The sequence below is a fragment of the Ascidiella aspersa genome, chromosome 7 (genome assembly GCF_963924565.1).
Source record: "Ascidiella aspersa chromosome 7, kaAscAspe10.2, whole genome shotgun sequence".
NCBI classification, from domain to species: Eukaryota; Metazoa; Chordata; class Ascidiacea; order Phlebobranchia; family Ascidiidae; genus Ascidiella; species Ascidiella aspersa.
Window position 1 is genome coordinate 23402348 of NC_139453.1, and position 18036 is coordinate 23420383.

The 18036-nt window shown below is 34.0% G+C and overlaps 2 long non-coding RNA genes across 2 annotated transcripts; both read left to right on the plus strand.

The window, feature by feature from the left end:
* Positions 1-4088: 4088 nt before the first annotated feature.
* On the plus strand, positions 4089-5223 carry LOC146138413 (uncharacterized). The gene is made up of 3 exons (XR_014501394.1): positions 4089-4196; positions 4699-4787; positions 5100-5223. It is a non-coding gene; the product is annotated as an uncharacterized LOC146138413 (long non-coding RNA).
* Positions 5224-13018: 7795 nt separating this feature from the next.
* On the plus strand, positions 13019-16571 carry LOC146138414 (uncharacterized). The gene is made up of 3 exons (XR_014501445.1): positions 13019-13125; positions 15491-15585; positions 16438-16571. It is a non-coding gene; the product is annotated as an uncharacterized LOC146138414 (long non-coding RNA).
* The last annotated feature ends 1465 nt before the right edge of the window (positions 16572-18036 follow it).

The following is an 18036-nucleotide window of genomic DNA, read 5'->3' on the forward strand; positions in this document are numbered from 1 at the left end:
TTGTAAGTTCCATATGTGGAACTATTTTGTGAATACTATATGGCGTACTGACAGTATTTCACTTACACCAGATCAGTTGAATGTGGTTCCAGCCACAGATCTGTTTATATGGAAGACCAACAACTACAGGATCTTTTCGAAAGAGCGCTAATAGAAGGTAATACCTATTGGATTTTCTCGATGGTGATAAACCTACTTTGGTTAGTTGCTTTAAATAGTATATAAGATAATTAATTTAGGTTTTGTTTACAGAATAATTTTTCCGCTATAGTTAAGAATATTTTACCGTGTTTTGCCGCATTCTTAACGATCCTAACAAATCTTTAAAATATTAATTCGAAGATGAGGTGTATTTTAATCTTGCTTAGACCTGTTATCAAGTAACACCTTCAGACCTTTGAACCAGTACGACCAATTCACATAAATAAACGTCAAACATAGTGAAATTTAAGAAACACGTTGTTCAAGCATGTCTTCGTAGGTAAACAAGGGGTGAGTTGCAAATGAAATTTCAGAAACGTCATGTTTAAATCAACATGCTTCTAATATTGCAGATGCTCTGGAGAGTTTTGACGACGACGAAAATGAAGAGTGAACCAACGTTGTGTTGAACTTTGCAACGATATCGTGACACCGAGAAACTTTTAAGAGAGATGTGCCTTTTTATGGAAATATACCTGAGCATTAAATTGCATGTTTGTCAATTTATTTGAATTCTGAGCGCGAAAAACGTTAGTCGATATTTACTTGTATCAAACTTTATAAAAGGTAAAGGTTTAGGTCCCAAGCCACGTTTAATTCAAACTACTGCAAACTAAAAAAGACGACGTGAAAAGAAAAACCAATGCAAGTTTTAGCAATGCTATATGCAAAAAAACGTGTTATATAACGTTCGACAACCACCAAAATATCTCCAATGGCACTGCATTTTAAAAATAACCAAACTTCTGAACTCTTATTAAGCTAGTATATTTGTTTCACGAGTTTGCTATTCATGTTTGTTCGTGGGTTGCATCATTATTTCAAAGGATGCGGCTTTCTGACCGAGGAAGAAAATAGCGCTTTGAAGTTGTGCCAAGGCGGTTTGCTTTCCTTTTTAGACACAAGTACTTTGGCAACCTGCCTACCCTTTGAATTAGTTTGAAGAGGTTATTTGTGGAAATTAAAATTTATGATAGAGCGCGATCCAAATACGAAGCTGCTGGCACTGTAATTAAAATTATCGACATTTAAACAAACATGACTCTCCTTTATTGCTTAGTCAGAATTTCATCGCAAATAAACTATTTACGCCACTGTTTCAGTATTTTAAATGAAAAGTTTGTTTAAAGAAGCTTGCGTAATTAAACGTCTTTTACAGAAAGTTTGTCATCTAGATTAAACGACATTAAAAAGAGATCTTAACTGATACAAACGAAATAAACATTACAGAGGATGGTCGAAAAATATTCAAAAGAATTATATTTTAAACCAGACTATAATATTATGCAGAGGAAGGTTATAGGTTGGCGATTGATTATTGCAAATGAATATTTTGATGATAAATATTAATCTTTCATACAAATCAAACTATAGTGGTTAAAAACGTTTCTGGAACTAGCCGCAAATTTCATCGGTTTCTTGTTGATTCGGTCATTCGATTTAGGAATATGTCATGAGTCATTTTACTAGTTTCTGTTCTTCCTGATCATTTCCGTATTTAAGAAGGGAGTTTCGAGAAAGAGAGTAAGAATCTGCCGACAATGTCGGTAAGTATATCTTTACATTACCCTAAAAACCGGAACACTTGACTAATGATGTAGGCCTATGTAGAAAAAATGCGACTATCCCACTACCAACAGTTGAGACTTTTGCAATTATTCAGTCATGCCCTACGTTTTCCGTGACAGTAACATATTTAGAAATGAAGTTTTAAATAAGACCTTATTGTGCTTTTAATGTACTATTTTACTGAATGCTTAATCAACTATTTCTTATTTTATGAAGTATAAAATAACCCAACATGAAATAACTCTGTTAAATTGCCCAGTGACGCCTATTACTTAATAGTGTTTTACCAAGACTAACCGACGCTAAACCCTAACGCTTTACTTAACTTGTCAAGTGTAGTCTTCGTTTTAATAACAGTTAACTTTATGTGTTTGTACACAGAAAAGTGGCATGGGATTTCAGAAAAACTGTACAGGAGTTAGACGACAGTACGTCAGACGAATTGCTCGACAGAGAACTTCTTAATTTCTTATGATCGTTGCCTATACACTGTGTTAATTTTTTATCTTTTACATAAGTTAATTCACTGCTTAACTATTATATTTTAAAACTGTAAGCAGTAACTTATTTTTGGATCAAACTTTATTATTTAAACTTTTAGCTGATCGGATATTTATAAAAAAAATTTTATCACGCCTTGTTGTACAACAAAGCGCCGCTGTTTCGAATGGGGAGTTATAGAAGACAAATGCAAACATTTACGACTTACAGAAGATAAACTCCAAATTTTAATTTAAATCCCCCTTTTTTTACAATAATTAAGTCTATCAATACGATTATTTTCAATAACTTTTATCAGTTTATTATATTTTAAACAATTGTTGACAGACGCTCTTCATAACTTGGACGAAGACGAACTTACACAATACCTCGACGGATCCGAGTAATTAACACGAAATAAAAACAGATCAAAAATGTTCTTTGTAAATAAGTAGATAGTGTAACATTTATATACTGCCAGACTTTCAGTTGTGTTATGCTTAAGAAAAAATATCCCAAATGTTATATTGTGTTAGGTTTCAAAAAAAAATATTCCGATAGTTTAGTAAACCAAATTTGTTATTGTAAAGAAGATTGTGCCGTTTAGCGAAGAAAATACAAATTCCTTTTACATAATTTATTTCTCATCAAGTAGATCGAGCAACTTAAAGTTACGGAACCTTCAACACATGTCTTCAAATAGGGACAGATCTTAGGGGGTAACTTTGTGACTTCAAATTTATTGATGGACTTAATTAACAAGTTCTGGTCCTGTTCCGCTTCCAAGGACCACTAAAAACGTTATATTGTCGTCCTAAAACGTGTGATAAACCATGTTGAAACCATGTTGGTCATTCCTGGGTCAGCTGGCGTACGCCGTTTAGTCGTGCATCTCATCATCAAACATGAAATATCTCATTTAAGGGAATTTTATGATATATTTCACAAATCTCTTAACTAAATTGTTACCAATAAATTTCATCAACAATATGTTTGTAACTGTGTGTAATAACATGTGTTAAAATGTTCAAGTTCAAGTCTTGTGGGTCAAGATTGCTTATTTGAAAGGGGTTTTATTTTAATGATGTTTAGAACGTATTAATTTCTACTTTTAGATTTGTTCGGGGTAAGATATAAATTAGTAAATATAGTTACCCGTTGGGTAATTTCAGGCCTAATTACAAATGACTGCGGTGTGTGAAAGCAAAGCCTTTAGGCTCAAATCAATTTCGTGAAGATTTTTCTAAAGGGTATCGAGTTGCTCGGGATCTTACGTACCGCTTCTTTACACGAATGCACGTTATCAACTTGCCTGGCAGTGATTGTTCATCTTGTATAACTTTTTCCTCGTATATTATATGTGTACGCTGCTGTTGAGATTCACCGATGGCCTGGTTTGTAAGAATAAAAACAACAAAATAATCGTAGATAGTAAAAGCACTGAAATTAGTAGAATGTTGGAACACAATACACGTTTTTTTTAGTAACTTCAATAAAAATATAAAAGCCATAATATTTGATATTATCAAATGTCGCTTTTATTAAATATTATGGCTTCTATATTTTTATTGTAGCAGAAAGTTTTTTCACAAATTTAAAAAAACTAGCAACTTTGGCCACCAAGTTAAGGTTGGTATCGAAATCAATTAACCGCCAAGAAATAATGTAACATGCATGCTTAAACGTCTATCATAGAGAAAAACAGTCACGTTTTATATTATATAACATACAGGTTTGTGACTCATTGACATCAAAGAAGGTTATTTGCTAGGAATTTGTGCTTATATATCACTCGGCATCGCGTGATATGCAGTTTTATGTGATAGTTTTGTCGAAAGAACAACAATTATGAAGTTAGCGTTGTTTGTTTTGATTTTACTGCTAGGCTCCTTAGTTGCAGGGAACAAAAAAAAGGTGCATCGCAACAGAGGAAGAGGTGGAAAAGGGTGTGTTTTGCTTGTATGTGCACCGTCGTGCAAAACTCTATTTTAATACACCGGTTTATAAATTTGATGATAGCGTTTTTTTATATTAGTTGATAACAATTGTCTATAGATTTTCGAATTTGGGGTCGTGATTTTGCAGAAGGTTGAGAAACGAGTTCCAATGGTCGCAATCAATTTTATACAAAATGTTAGATCTTTATCAATTGTACTTTTTTGACTTTATATTCAAGTATCAAAACTTATGCGAAATACAATCTAAAATGTGCCCTTAAAACTTGCGTAACAAAGCAGACAACAATATATTGCTGGTTTAACTTGAAGGGTCGCGGAACGTTTTATTGTATTAAAAATGTTGCAGAATTAAAAGTTTGGAAATTCTTGTAGAACATCACGTCAAACTGAACCCAAAGCATTTTAGTTGAGGTTTCTCATTGCTAAGTCGTTTGCGATATCCAGATATTGTTTAAGGCTATTTAGCGTTGTTTTCATATTTTTGTGACAGAAATCCTATTGCGTGGGATTCTAAAAATCAAGAAGACGACGGACAAGACGAAGATATGATAGAACTTTTCGACAGGGCTCTTGTTCGGGGTACATAAACCAAAACATTGTAATTCATTTTAATAAGACAAAATAACCTTGTCTAGGACTATTTTTAGACTTTAAGGGTTTAAATTTGTGGTAAAAAATAAACAAAAATAACTGCATAGTGACTTTCTTGCAAAGTTAAATGTTGAAATACGCTTAGCTTTCTAAAATGAAGCACTATACTATGACCAATCGAAAGTGTATTATAATGACATGAAATCCCATTATGTCGGGTGGTATTTAAAACAAAGTAGTCAATCACGTTTTCCTACGTTGGTGATGATAAATGATTTAAATCAGAGTTTTTAATTACAGATGCCCTGAAGACCATCATGGAAGATGACTAAAAATGAATTGATGATAATGAAGACCTGTTGTAATACTCCTCCGAAATCTCGAAACTAATAATGAATTTTGCTTAATATTTTTCGTTGTACGGAAAAAAATATTCTAGTAATAAAGTGAAAAAGAGACAAAACGGCAAAAAACACTGATTGTATTGTTTGTGAAGCAGATCTTCGATGAATTCTTTAAAATTCTTTAAAAGGTGACTGCTTTTAAAAACTCTTTTGCACACTTTATTCTTTTTTCTAATATTTATTAAAGTTATGTATTAAGGATTACGTTTTATTAGTTTCGAGTGAAGTTTAATTTTAACAAACACCGTTACTCTTGTTTTTTGATCAATAAGCCCGTTTATATGCACGTTTAAGCCGGAATCGGACGGATTTATTTCGTTAATTCATTCTCTTTCGTATTGGCGCTGGAATGAATTAAGTTCTCTCGTTTCTTAATCGGTCAAAAGGAGTGGTTTTCAATCCGTTCTCCGCTTAATCTGTTCGTTTCGCTGACGGCCGAAATTGTTTAATATAGAATGACCTGCTTTAACGCAGTAAACATCACGCCACTTTTGGGACATTATGACGTAACACGAACGGCTAGTCTTAAACCAAACAACAGGTTTAGCGCATAAGGAAGGAATATTACATACACTCTCTAGATCAGGGGTGGGCAATTATTTTTAACCGCGGCCCACATGAGAAACTTAAAATGTTGTCGCGGGCCGGGTCAAAAAGAGGATCTCAAATGCATGTAGTATGACGTCATACTACGAGGCTAAAAAATAAATTAGCTAACGAACTTGTTATTACGTTAGGAGTTGTGCGCAAATGTTCAATTTACGTCAAATTTAACACTAAGGAAAAATGTGACTATAGGCTATTTCAATGTTTCTTAATCTTTTTTACTTGGGGCTCACTTAGAGACATATGCAAATAGGGCGGCGCACCTTGCGAGCGTAGCGAGCGCGAATTTTTTTAGTATTTCTCTTAAATTGCCTGCATTTTTGTATTATATAGGTTTTATATAGTTGCATATCTTTAAAGGGACTCCAGCCTTTAAGATTAAAAACCTTATTTTGTCCATTTAAGTCTTGTTCCGATTAATTTTGGACTTATTTCGTGTTTAGGTCTTAGTTAGACTATTTTAGATCTTATTCTCTCGTGTTTATTACTGCGAGTATGGCGTTATTATGTCGTTGGACTTGGAGTACTATGGTATTATAGATTATCTGATTTAGGTATTGTTGCTTTGTAGGTCGTATTACGTTTTCTACTTAAAAGGCTTGTGGAATCAATGAGCTAAGCTTAATAGGAAAGTAAAAAATATATGTTTTATATAATAGTATAATAGGACATACACTGTTTTTTCCTCGACGCACCGGTTGAGACGGCGCACCGGTTGAGAAACGCTGGGCTATTTGTTTTAAAACGAAAATTTTAATTTAGACATAGAGGGGAACGTCAAGCATTGAGCACAGATAAAAAAATATACATTGCTTGATATATACTTTGGTAGGTATAAATCGGGAGAAATACAACACATGGCATTAACTAAATTAGGCTGACAAACGTGAATCTGTATGTTTCAGAGTTTAGGCAACGGCATGTATTTCGTCCATATTTTAAAGTCGGAATACATTCGAAAGCAGCGCAATATATCTATATATATTAGGGCTAAGTTTGTTGAACTTTTGTTGGAGAGAGTGCCACAGTGCAGAGGACGATTTTAATCTGTAAATATGGCCAAATAATTTGTGGAAGATACGAAAAAGACAGATAAGATTCGCGCGAAGCGCGAAAAAAAAATCATTTTTGTCTTTAAAACTGGCTTAAAATAGAGTTTGGATCCGTCCATAGAAATAGTGTTAACGATACAACCAAACGTTGAAATCTCCCATTGTTTTCGCTCGGCTTATGTATTTTAAGAAAACTAAGCCGCGGGCCGGATTAAATTGCTTGGCGGGCCGGATCCTGCCCGCGGGCCGTATGTTGCCCAGGTCTGCTCTAGATAGCTGGTCTAGAATCCACAAAATTACACATTATTTGGGTTAGGATGCGAGTTTGGGTAGGTTTAATTAGTAATACTTGGCGCACCCTTACCTAAATATTGTACATTGCTTTATTAATTGTCTCAATGCTATGGTAGGATTCTAGGCCAGCGCCAAATACGGTTTTCATTAGTCATGTTTGGTACATCTTATAAACTTCTTTTGTCCACTCTGCCTTGTATATAGCGTTGACCAGCACACATAAGCTTAACTTTCCTGCACTTACAGTCTGTGTTCTGTGTGCCAGGTAAACTGAAGCACTATACAGTCAAAAACGTACTTAATCGGCAAACCTAACACAAGTAATTCTTGTTTTTTTCAAATTTAGGTTAATAAAAACGAACAAGCAGCAATAGATTGCTACCGCAAGGAGTAGCCTAAGCCGAAAAATCGGTTGTGCGTCAGAGGTTTACTGGAATATTGCGTAATAATGCATATCAGTGCAGTTTGTACACTTAAGCTGGCTTGAATTTCGCGCAATGTAATTACGACGCGGGAACGGATTACTTTTTAATCCGGATTGAACCCTAATCTAAGCTGCCCGCGAAAGGTGCATATCAACGGGCTTAGTGGGCCTACGCATAGATCAAACGCAAGTCCAATGGCCTTGTCTAATATAATTAGTCATTTGACCACCAAAGATTTGTTCTGCGACACTAAAACTCTCCGTAACAACATTTAAACACAATTAAATTATCTTTAACAACATAGTTAGTTTGATGAAACAGTCGCTAAATAAACCTTAACTTTAAGTACTTTGTGCACGTTTATGGCGTAAATCAGGACATAATTTCAAAAAATCTTAACAATCATATTTTGAAAGCATTCTTGAATAGGAATGTAGTTAAACCACTTGTATATGTTTCTAATTTTGATTAAGCGTAATTACACCAAAGTATTTGGTTTGCAAAGGTTTTTGAAAAATGTAAAGGGGATCGCGTTGACCAAAAAATTGAAAATTACTCGTTTTGACAAAACTAACTATGAAAAAGGTGATTTCACTGCTTCTATTGACCGTGTTATTGTTGCAATATACTGATGCATTTTTACCACCAATTCCTATTCCATTTTTACCACCAACTCCTATTCCAAGAAATAACAAAAGGAAAGTTAGCAGAATTTTTCGAAACAGGGCCAACGGTGGAAATAGGTAAGCGTAGTCCAACAAGTCGTATTGCCCGTTGTTTCTGACTCTAGTGTAATACCATGCTTGTCAATTAAGCGCACCGATCGCCTGGAGCACCAACAAGCAAGTTTACACTCTGGAAGACGAAATACTGGAAGACATTTATGAAAAAGTGTTGATACAGGGTAAGAAATGGTGTGTGAGCTATAACCACGTTACGACAAACGTTGTTTAAAATAGGAATATTAACTATTGAAAGAGCATACAATGAAGTAAAAACACGTAGTTAAAGTTATCTTTTGGATTTAATTTTCGAGTAATATGGGGATAATCGTTTTGTTCAGCGCCAAATAGTTTGTAAATTCATATTGTTTACAAGGTTATTAACAAAGGCACAATATATTAACCCTAGGTTATAATATATCATGTAACAAAAAACAATTCTGCATTACTTTTCTTAACATTTTGAAATACCAATCCCTCATGTTGACGTGTTTTCGATACGAATCACATTTGACAACTTGGCGTAAGTTTATTTGTTACATGATTTTTTATTACAATTTTGAAAACTTATTGTCGTGCCGTGGCATATTGCCTTAATACAGGCTTAAAGTAATATTTTTCCCGATTTTTTATTTTAGTGCGCAAAATTGGTGGAAAACGATTTGTCACCAATAGTAGAATTTTGATGAGTTAATGTTTTCATAACTTTCAGTATTACTGGCGTTATTTGAGTGGACTTGACTTGAAATTAAATTTTCAACCAACAATAAAATTAAAACACGAAATTAAATTATTTTTAACTATCTTAAGAATTGCAACATTCGAAATTGGATTTTACTTAAATGTGAGGACATTACCCGAACATGTGTCCAGACAAAGTTTCAATCACTGCTGGTATCATATCGACCATTTACCTACAGGAAATCTCACAAAGTAAAGATTGTTTAACAGAACATAAGTTTTTAAATAAATACTTCACCTGCAATGTGACTAAATCACTATAATCACTATAGATGCTCTGGAAACAATCGACGAAGAGTCAAAAAATGAATGAAATTGATGACGACATACATCGCAACACAGCAAATTTATTCAAGACATAATATTTTGACTTAACAGTATTTTTATGGGTAATTTGTATTCGTTGTCAATAAACAAAGAAAATATTTTTGCGTCAAAAATGCTTTACGTATTTCTTTTTTTTGTTCGTATAATTTATCCAGATATTAAGGATAAAACACAAAATAGAAGTTTTTTCAATGTACCAAGGTTAGCCAGTTCTCTTTACCTTGTTCCATCATGATACAGTATGGTCTATACTCCTTGGAAATTCAAGATCCAAATTTTGTATATCATACAATTGAAGGAAAACTATTTTTATGTAATCGTACATGCCAAAAACTTGTTGCAAAAATGTGCGTTTAGAAAATACGAATTTCATGCTACTTAAAAAAATAAGATGAAAACGATTTGACAAAATTTAGTAATGGTTATTGTGTTGTTAAAGTTATAAGCCTTTGAAGATGTTTTTCCTTCCGTTATAAAAGTTTTCCAAGCCTGTATTAACTGTATTCCAGTAATGTTGCTAAATAAAAGGTATATTTTAAAGTACCGCAGCCTATTGTTAAAGAAGTCTGATATATTGTTTCAGCCAGCCTATAGTCTTAAGATGCTTGTACAGGTTTGGCAAGCAGGCTCCGGAAACAAGAAAGTAAGTAGCCTATTCAGTCTTAAGTGGGACATCGCGGGATAACATATGGCTGTTCGAGATGCGCAATTAAGAATAGGCTCTGTTAAACAGTTGTAAGACTGTAAAACAAAAACATTAGTTTGTATTATTTTACAAGTAAGCAAAAAATAGAGGTAAAATTTTATTCATGCAATTAGCACATTAACGGAGGTATACTATCGCTTTCTTGATATGGCTTTTTGATTTATAGTTATTTAGCAAGCTTGTATGGTAAAAAACGATTTGCTTTTAGTTCCTCAATATGTTACGTTTGCTAATTCTGTTTTTGCTGACAACGACAGTATTTGTTTATGCGTCAGTCAAAATAAGGAGAAATGGAGGTAGTGGCAAAAGCAACAGGTGAGATAGTACACGAAAAAACGCTAAATCTATAATTTCGAAATTTTATTTATCTTTACATTTGGTTGTTAAAAACCTTTCCTTTATATAATAGTGTAACAAATTTACAATGTTTTTCCGTATAGAGTAGGCTGGGATTCAAGCCGAAGAGATTATCAAAATGAATACAGAGAATTAGACGAACTTTTCGAGCGAGAATTAATTAGAGGTACCGTTATGCTATTTTAAAGAGCAAAATTGTTGATCCTGTAGACCAGGGGTTCCCAACCGGGGGTACTCCTACCCCTTGGGGAAACGAAATTGAACATTAAGGGGTACGAAGATCCTTGGGCCACAGAGCAGATTTTCAAGCCGATTTTACAGTACAGCTTTAGTTTGAAATTGTAAATGATATTATTCCATTACAGTCTTTGTTTGGAAAAACAAACAATTAGGAAGTATACCTCATTGTTATCATGACAATACGTTTTTTTACTGCAGAACATTTACGTGTTGCCTTAAGTACGAACCATCGTTTGAGCGGATTTAAATAATGAAGCAGCAACAAATGTTTCACTGATAAGAGACGAACAAAATTTAATCTATTATCGATTTTTGCATTTTTTTAGTAAAATATATACCGGTTAAACTGTTAATTGGGCTATAAAAGCAAAGTAGTTTAACAATATATATCTGAAAAATTCCATAAGAAATTTTTTGGGGTACAAAGAACGGTCTGACCTGACAAAGGGGTACGAGCTGCAGAAAGGTTGGGAACCCCCTGAGGTCCCGGTTAACTGCACAGACTTTGCCAAAACATTATTTAGTAAAATTTAAGCTATTTTTGTCGTTGTACTCCAATTAAAGTGCAAAATGGTTGTGTGTTTATTTTGGAAGATTTCCTTGAAAATATCATGGATGGCGACGAATAACCCGACACACCTTTTCGTGATCGTTTTTGTTCAATGGAATAATATATCACTAATTTAATTTTAATGATGCCACTAGAGCTTTTATGTTGTGTTTCGTTGAATAGTGGAATAAAGTAAAAATGTTTCACAAAACTTTTCGCTTGATCGATTTCCAACCATTATGTTTATTGCAACTATTTTATCCAATTGTTTTAATTTGGGCGAAAGCATTCTCCGTAGCAATCTTATAGGCAGAATATACTTGAAGCTGTACATGAGGAAATTTAGTTGTGGCCAATTTTTGGTTATAAATCTGTTTATTAGGTGTTTTCTTTGTTTGCACTGCACAGCCTCAAATTAGGTGCCTTACAAATGGGACTACATGTAAATAGAGGAAGCATTGAAATGTTCTTTATTAAATCAGGAGATAACCTAGGCCTACCGTATGTCCTTTTTTAGGAGTATTTGTCCTATTTTTTCAAGAAAAGTAACAGGTCTTCCGAGGACGCTCAAACATGCTCAAATGTCTTCTTTTTTCGCATTTCGGGTTAGTTGCTTATACTTTCAACAAGACTTTTAGGCAAGACGTTGTTTTTGTTTTCCAAAAAAATACTGTAGCCATAAAACATGCTGAATTGGTGGTTCAGAAAACGTTTTCCAATAATTTGCCCTACCAGTCCTAACTTCTTAATTGTTGAACGTAGGATTTTAAATCGTCACTTATAACTCTCTTCGTAGCCGCCAACGGCAAAACCACCGCGCTCGCAACAAATAGGTCAATATTTGCGTTCGAGCCGGCCAGCAACGCCAAATTTCCTGTCGATAATTTATCCAAGAAGCCCAAAACAACCAAACATCCTGAAAATCAGCATAACACATCATTAAACTCGAACGTAACAATTCTCAATGCGTTTTACTTGCTGGCAAAAAAATGTCCTCCTTTGGGGTGCTGAAAATATGGTACCCCTAAGATAACCCATGTGAATTGCCAACTCAAAAGTCGTTTATAAAATTCTTTCATTGTAAAATATTGACTATATCAGTAAGGTTGAAACTTGAAAGTCTACGCTTTTATGTAACACGCCGTATAATTTACCCAACAAATACCCTCATTTACGGCTTATTAAAGCCAACCTGTTGATGATTATGCAAACAAATCGGATTTGTGGCCAGTCTTAGGCAATAAAAAAAAATTTGTGAATTGCTTGAGTTCTCTTATTTTAGATTGTTTTCTGTTTTGTTTTTTTCAAAATTGTGAATTTCTCGAGCGGTATTTTAGTCTCTCAATGGGACCATAAATTTGATTTGGGAGTCTTTGGTGGAAACGACTTGTAAGTAAATTTTACAGTGAGGAAATTATAAGCTGTGCTAATTGTACCAATGGTAACACACAAACATATGCCATTCATGTTCTTGCAAGTATAAATTGTGATTTAACCTGAATTGTTCGTAAATAAAAGGAATGCAATTCTATAGTTCGAATATAGTTTATTTTCCTTTTTGTAGATATTCGGTAATCCTATGAAATTTGGAAAACTAAAATGCTCCAAGTTAACTCGAATATAAATTGGAAAAACTAAAATTATTGTTTAAAACGCTATAATAAATATAATTGTTCAAGTCTGGATTTTGCTTGGTATGCACCGGAAGCAATCATAGATGCTATCAGTGCCGAAATAGTTTGGCGAAGCAGGCTGTTGTAACTTGCTGTTAACTAGACAAGAGTTTAAATTGAAAATGAAAAATTATTCTGTTCTTAGTGTGCTGATTATAGTTTTGCTGGCGAATGCGGTGGTCAGTGGAATTTCTTTCATCAAACGGAATCCTGGTAGTTCCTCAACATCGTAAGAATTGATTAATATATTGCATAGCAAATCCCTAGTTATGCAACAATAATTTGTTTTTTGTATACTTAGAAGGTACAAACAAAGGTTAATATAATAGACAAGTCGTAACACTGTCAATGAGAGCCACTTCAAACTGGCAAAATGTTTGTATACAGAGATTGTTTTCAAAATGTGGCAAGCATATCTTGATTAATGCCTGAAATATGCTGCAATATATCTTTACGCCTCTATTTAAATCCCTGCTACATTTTGATTTAACTAAAATAAAAATGTGCGCTGTTTTTATGGCGATGGACCAGTGTGACATAATATGTCGAAAGAAAGAAATGATAGCAAAGATGTCATTTATTCATCTAGTCGACAACCACGGTATTTATTGGTTGAGCCTATTTGGGCAAACATTTCTTTGTAAAGCAGCTTACAAAAGAAGACACAAAACCGAGTTTATATTGTTACGAATTTCTTTATACATTATACGTGCCAACTTTATAACTATAGGCAAGTAACGGCTGTTTTGCCTGTTATACGTACCGGAAGCAATCAAAAACACATTGAAAAATGATATGATGTTGGTAGTGTCAATATTACGGTAGGAACGCAAAACAGACTTGTGTAAAATACTATGCCTTACTAAGATAACCCAAGTCAAATATAGTATTTTATTTATCCACTCCTTAAAGTTGCATGGTTGCATCAACGTGATTAATCAGGTATCATGCCAATTTTGTTAATATTGTACTGTTTTGGAGTAACCTAGATAGAAAAATATTTTTTGGGGCTAGCCTACAGTAAACATTTTTTCAGAACTTGATTTAAATAGGTTTTATCAGTACTGATAATGCCATTTTTCGCCGTAACTGCAGTATTCTGTGTTTTAAAAGTTGGCAATCCTTTTTTACCTCAGTGGTTCTTAATTATTTTTAGAATATGGTCTAAAATTCAACTTGTTTTCCTTTTGGTGCCTTTGTTGAAAGACATATCTTAATCTGATTGTCGGATTTGCCAAAGTTTGCTTGCAGTTGGCTTTGTTTTATGTGCAATACCAAAGGTATTTCTATAGAAATTTAGGATGGCTTTAAGTCTTTTTATGGACTCTTCACACGGCGTTTTATCGAGGCAATCTGGTTTTAATGCAAATGTAATAACTTTTGATGGTTCATCCAAGCGTTTAAGGAAAATAAATAAATTGTGCTAATTCTGATCTTGCTTTTGAATTCGAAAAATGTTGTCTTTTTCCGGTGTACTCATGGACGCGCTGCAATATTATTGACCTTATACAGCTGGATACCACTGCCTATGAATACATTTTTTGGGCAAAAATAGTTCGACATTGGGTTAATTACGATCAACATAAAATGCGTGAGGAACCAACGTAGTTTTTTACCTATTTGTAACTAATGAAGCTCAACTTACATTGGATGTTGACACAATGCTCTATGTCATTTCAAATGTTTATTTAACCGTTTATCGTGTGAATGTTGTAACATTGTCAGCCAAAGATTTTTCACAGCATTTCACACAATGCAAAAAGAAACGTTTTAGCTCAACGCAAAACAGTTTCATTAAAAAATGTGACTTAAATTTGTGTGAACAAAATCAGTATTTTGGGATGGCCTGACATTTTGCTCTACTTTATTGCTTTAGTACCGCTATATAGATACATATGACTGCTTGGCAATTTGAAACGTAACTTTAGACGAGATCTACCGTAATTACCAAATTGCAACGGATTTCGGTCATGCTGCTTCAAAGCATTACAAATTCCTCATGTTTAGCTTTACGGACAAAAAAAATTCTGCGAATGCAAAGACAAAAAAACAGGCTGGAAATGTTTTGTCCTTTGATATACCCTTTTGCCTTTTATTTCGAAGTTCAATTGTTTTTAAAAAGTAAAAAAGGCTGTTTTATCCGTTATAGTCACCAGGAACTGTCAGGAGTAACCTGGAAATTAGATTGTTGTTGTTTTTTACAGCCTTGGAAAGTGTTTAAAATGGGGAAAGTTATTAACATAGTGGATAATTTGTTTATTAAAGTAGTTTTTAATCGTTTGCTTGCAACACTTTTGTAAACGTTTATTGAACTTGCGACGCAGCCAGCGATTGGCATTTTACAGATTGTTATTCATGTGTTGGCCTTGTAACACATGCATAAACAAGCATTCTTATTATGATAGAAAGTTAAGTTATTAGCGATCAGGAATAGTGCTAATATTCCTGAGCTTCTGGTTTTCTAAATATTCCTGAGCTTCTGGTTTTCTTTCACCATTTTAGGATGATGGAATCCCACAATGCAAATATCCCCTGTCTTAACTGGCCAGTCATTAACTATACGTTAAATGTTCTAAGTTACGTCTTTTTTGCAGGAGTGGACCAATAAAATGGGAATCAAGCAGAAATGTCTTTCGGGAGAAATACAATGATGCTCTGCAGGAGTTTTTCGAGCAGGAACTGATTCGAGGTATACCAGCATATACCTTGGGTATCGTTCATAAATTCTAACTGGGGACGTTTGTACCAAAATATTTACTAAAAATATTAATTTAAGGCAAAATTGAAAACGCATTGTTTCATCTGTCTGTAAGCCCGTTTGCTTGTTAACGTTATCGCTGGTTTAGTATCAGATCTTACCACCGATATCAAACCAGTAAACTTTCCTTTATTTAATGTTACATTCGAAGTAGGCTGTCGCTATGCACCATATATGGCATTAATACAATTTTTTACTTGATTTTCATGCAAACCTATTTAAATTTACTTCAGCAATAGGACTTGAGTCTTTTCAATATTAGAAATTATAATTCAGTGCAATTAACGCATTTAAAAAATGACAGTCTGTTACTGGCATAAAGGAACTCACACGTGATGCCTCGTTGATTTTAAACCATACATACATGCTATTTAGGATCAGACCATTCAAAAACCACCCCAAAACGACATTATTCGTTTCCTAACTCAAGGTTTTGTTAGTTTCTCATATTTGGCCCAACCTTAAAAAGCATTAGGCCATGAACTAATAATGTAAACCTACTCTTAATTTTCAGAGGTAACATGCCTGTTCAATCAATTAAACGTAAGCGACAGATCATCCACAAAGAGTATACGATAATATTTTTCCTGATAACAAATTGTTAGATCGCATAGTTACAAAGCTATGCCTGATAATCGTGTTTCTATTTATTTTAATCCATGTCTTGTATTTCGAATAATACCTTGGCCTTTGGACAGAGCTGTTTGGTGATAACATTTTAAACATATAATTGATCTTTAAATTATTTGTACGAAATTTACAGATTACACTTGTTTTTTGCAGATGCTTTAGAAACAATCCTTGATCTCAGCGAATAAGCCACAAGCTATTTTTGTTATGTTGTTGCTTGTCAACAAATAAGGTTTTGTTATTGTTGGACTTTCTAAATGTTGTTTTAGTTGTATTTTTGTTGCGTGTAAATTCACTTTTATTTAGAATGTAAACTTAAAGACTTTTGAAAGGTTATTGGAAAAGGTATTTGAAAAAAAATTTGTAACGACCCTCAATGCATTAATCAGATTACTCAACGTGTCGTGTTATTTTACAAGCATCTTTGGATAGTGCAAGCAAAACACATGAATATACCTTTGTCTGCGATTTAATAGACGTGTGACGTGTGTGAGTTTGTTTGGGCATAGGCCTATAACATGTCTTGCTATTTTATAAGCATCTTTGAATAATGCATTCAAAACAAATACATTTTTAACTGCGATTTAATTGTTTGTTTTAGAGTAGCTGTAATGTTAAATCAAAGTTAGGTAAATATAGGGTATGCAAGACAACATCGGCAAGTCTATAATTTGCCCTCAATATAAATCTTTGATAATTGTCTACCCAGTTTTACTACTTAATATGTCGTGTATTTTCACAAGCATCTTTGAATAATGCATGCAAATATATACTTGCCGGGTGTAGGTTTGTTTTAGCGTAGCTGTAATATTAGGTTCAATTTACGTAGTGGCAAGGTATAGTGGAAAATATCGGCAAGTCTATAGTTTGCCCTCAAAATAGATCTTTAAAAATTGTCCACCCAGTTTTACCGCCAAAAATCTGTAACGTTAGTGTTTAGTAGTTTCACTGAAGCTATAAGTTAGAACAAAGTATACGTGGCTCGAAACAGGGCGAGGCGATCAAACGCTTTTCAGGTGTTTCCGAATTCAAGATTTTATCGCAGCTCTAAATCTCGGCCAATCTCCATTATACGCACGCATTTCGTGACATTTTGCTGCAGCCCAATTTAGACCGCGCCCCAATCCCGCGAATGTGCGATAAGAAGCTCGTTGAAGCAGCAAGCATCTGGCTTCGGTTGTTGATGTAAAGGGAGAAGAGGTTGTTTTGCAGCAGTAGAGTCCTAACATTCGTCAAATTTCTACGTGGCTATAAGGTGTCTGCAAACAATTTCACGATTTAACGCAAGTAGTTGCACTTTTAGAAACGGTTTTTCAGTGAAAGTACCATTCAAATCAAGTGGATTCAGGCTGTGTCAGCAGTTAGGTTACGGTATCTAAAACTATAAGAGTTACATTATTGGAGTACCGCACAAACTATAGCCAGCATTATGTTGTTAGAACTAACCTCTGAAGAACGTGATATATTAAAGATGGTTTAGCCGCACTAGTGACAAACAAATAGGGGTCTTCTGCTTATTATATGCAATACATTCTAGGTATTTTAATTTTCAAACACTTTTATCACTGTAGTCTAGTGAAAACCAGACCCAATTTTGTTTTTAAAAAAGGTAAGATACCAATAAAACGACTTCAGATGAAAGGTTTTGTTCTGTTCCTGGAATAACATACATGCCCCACAAAAATCTTTCTATAGACATCAGAAGTGGGGCGCATGACCCACCGTTAAATTCTTCTCTACAGGATCTTAACA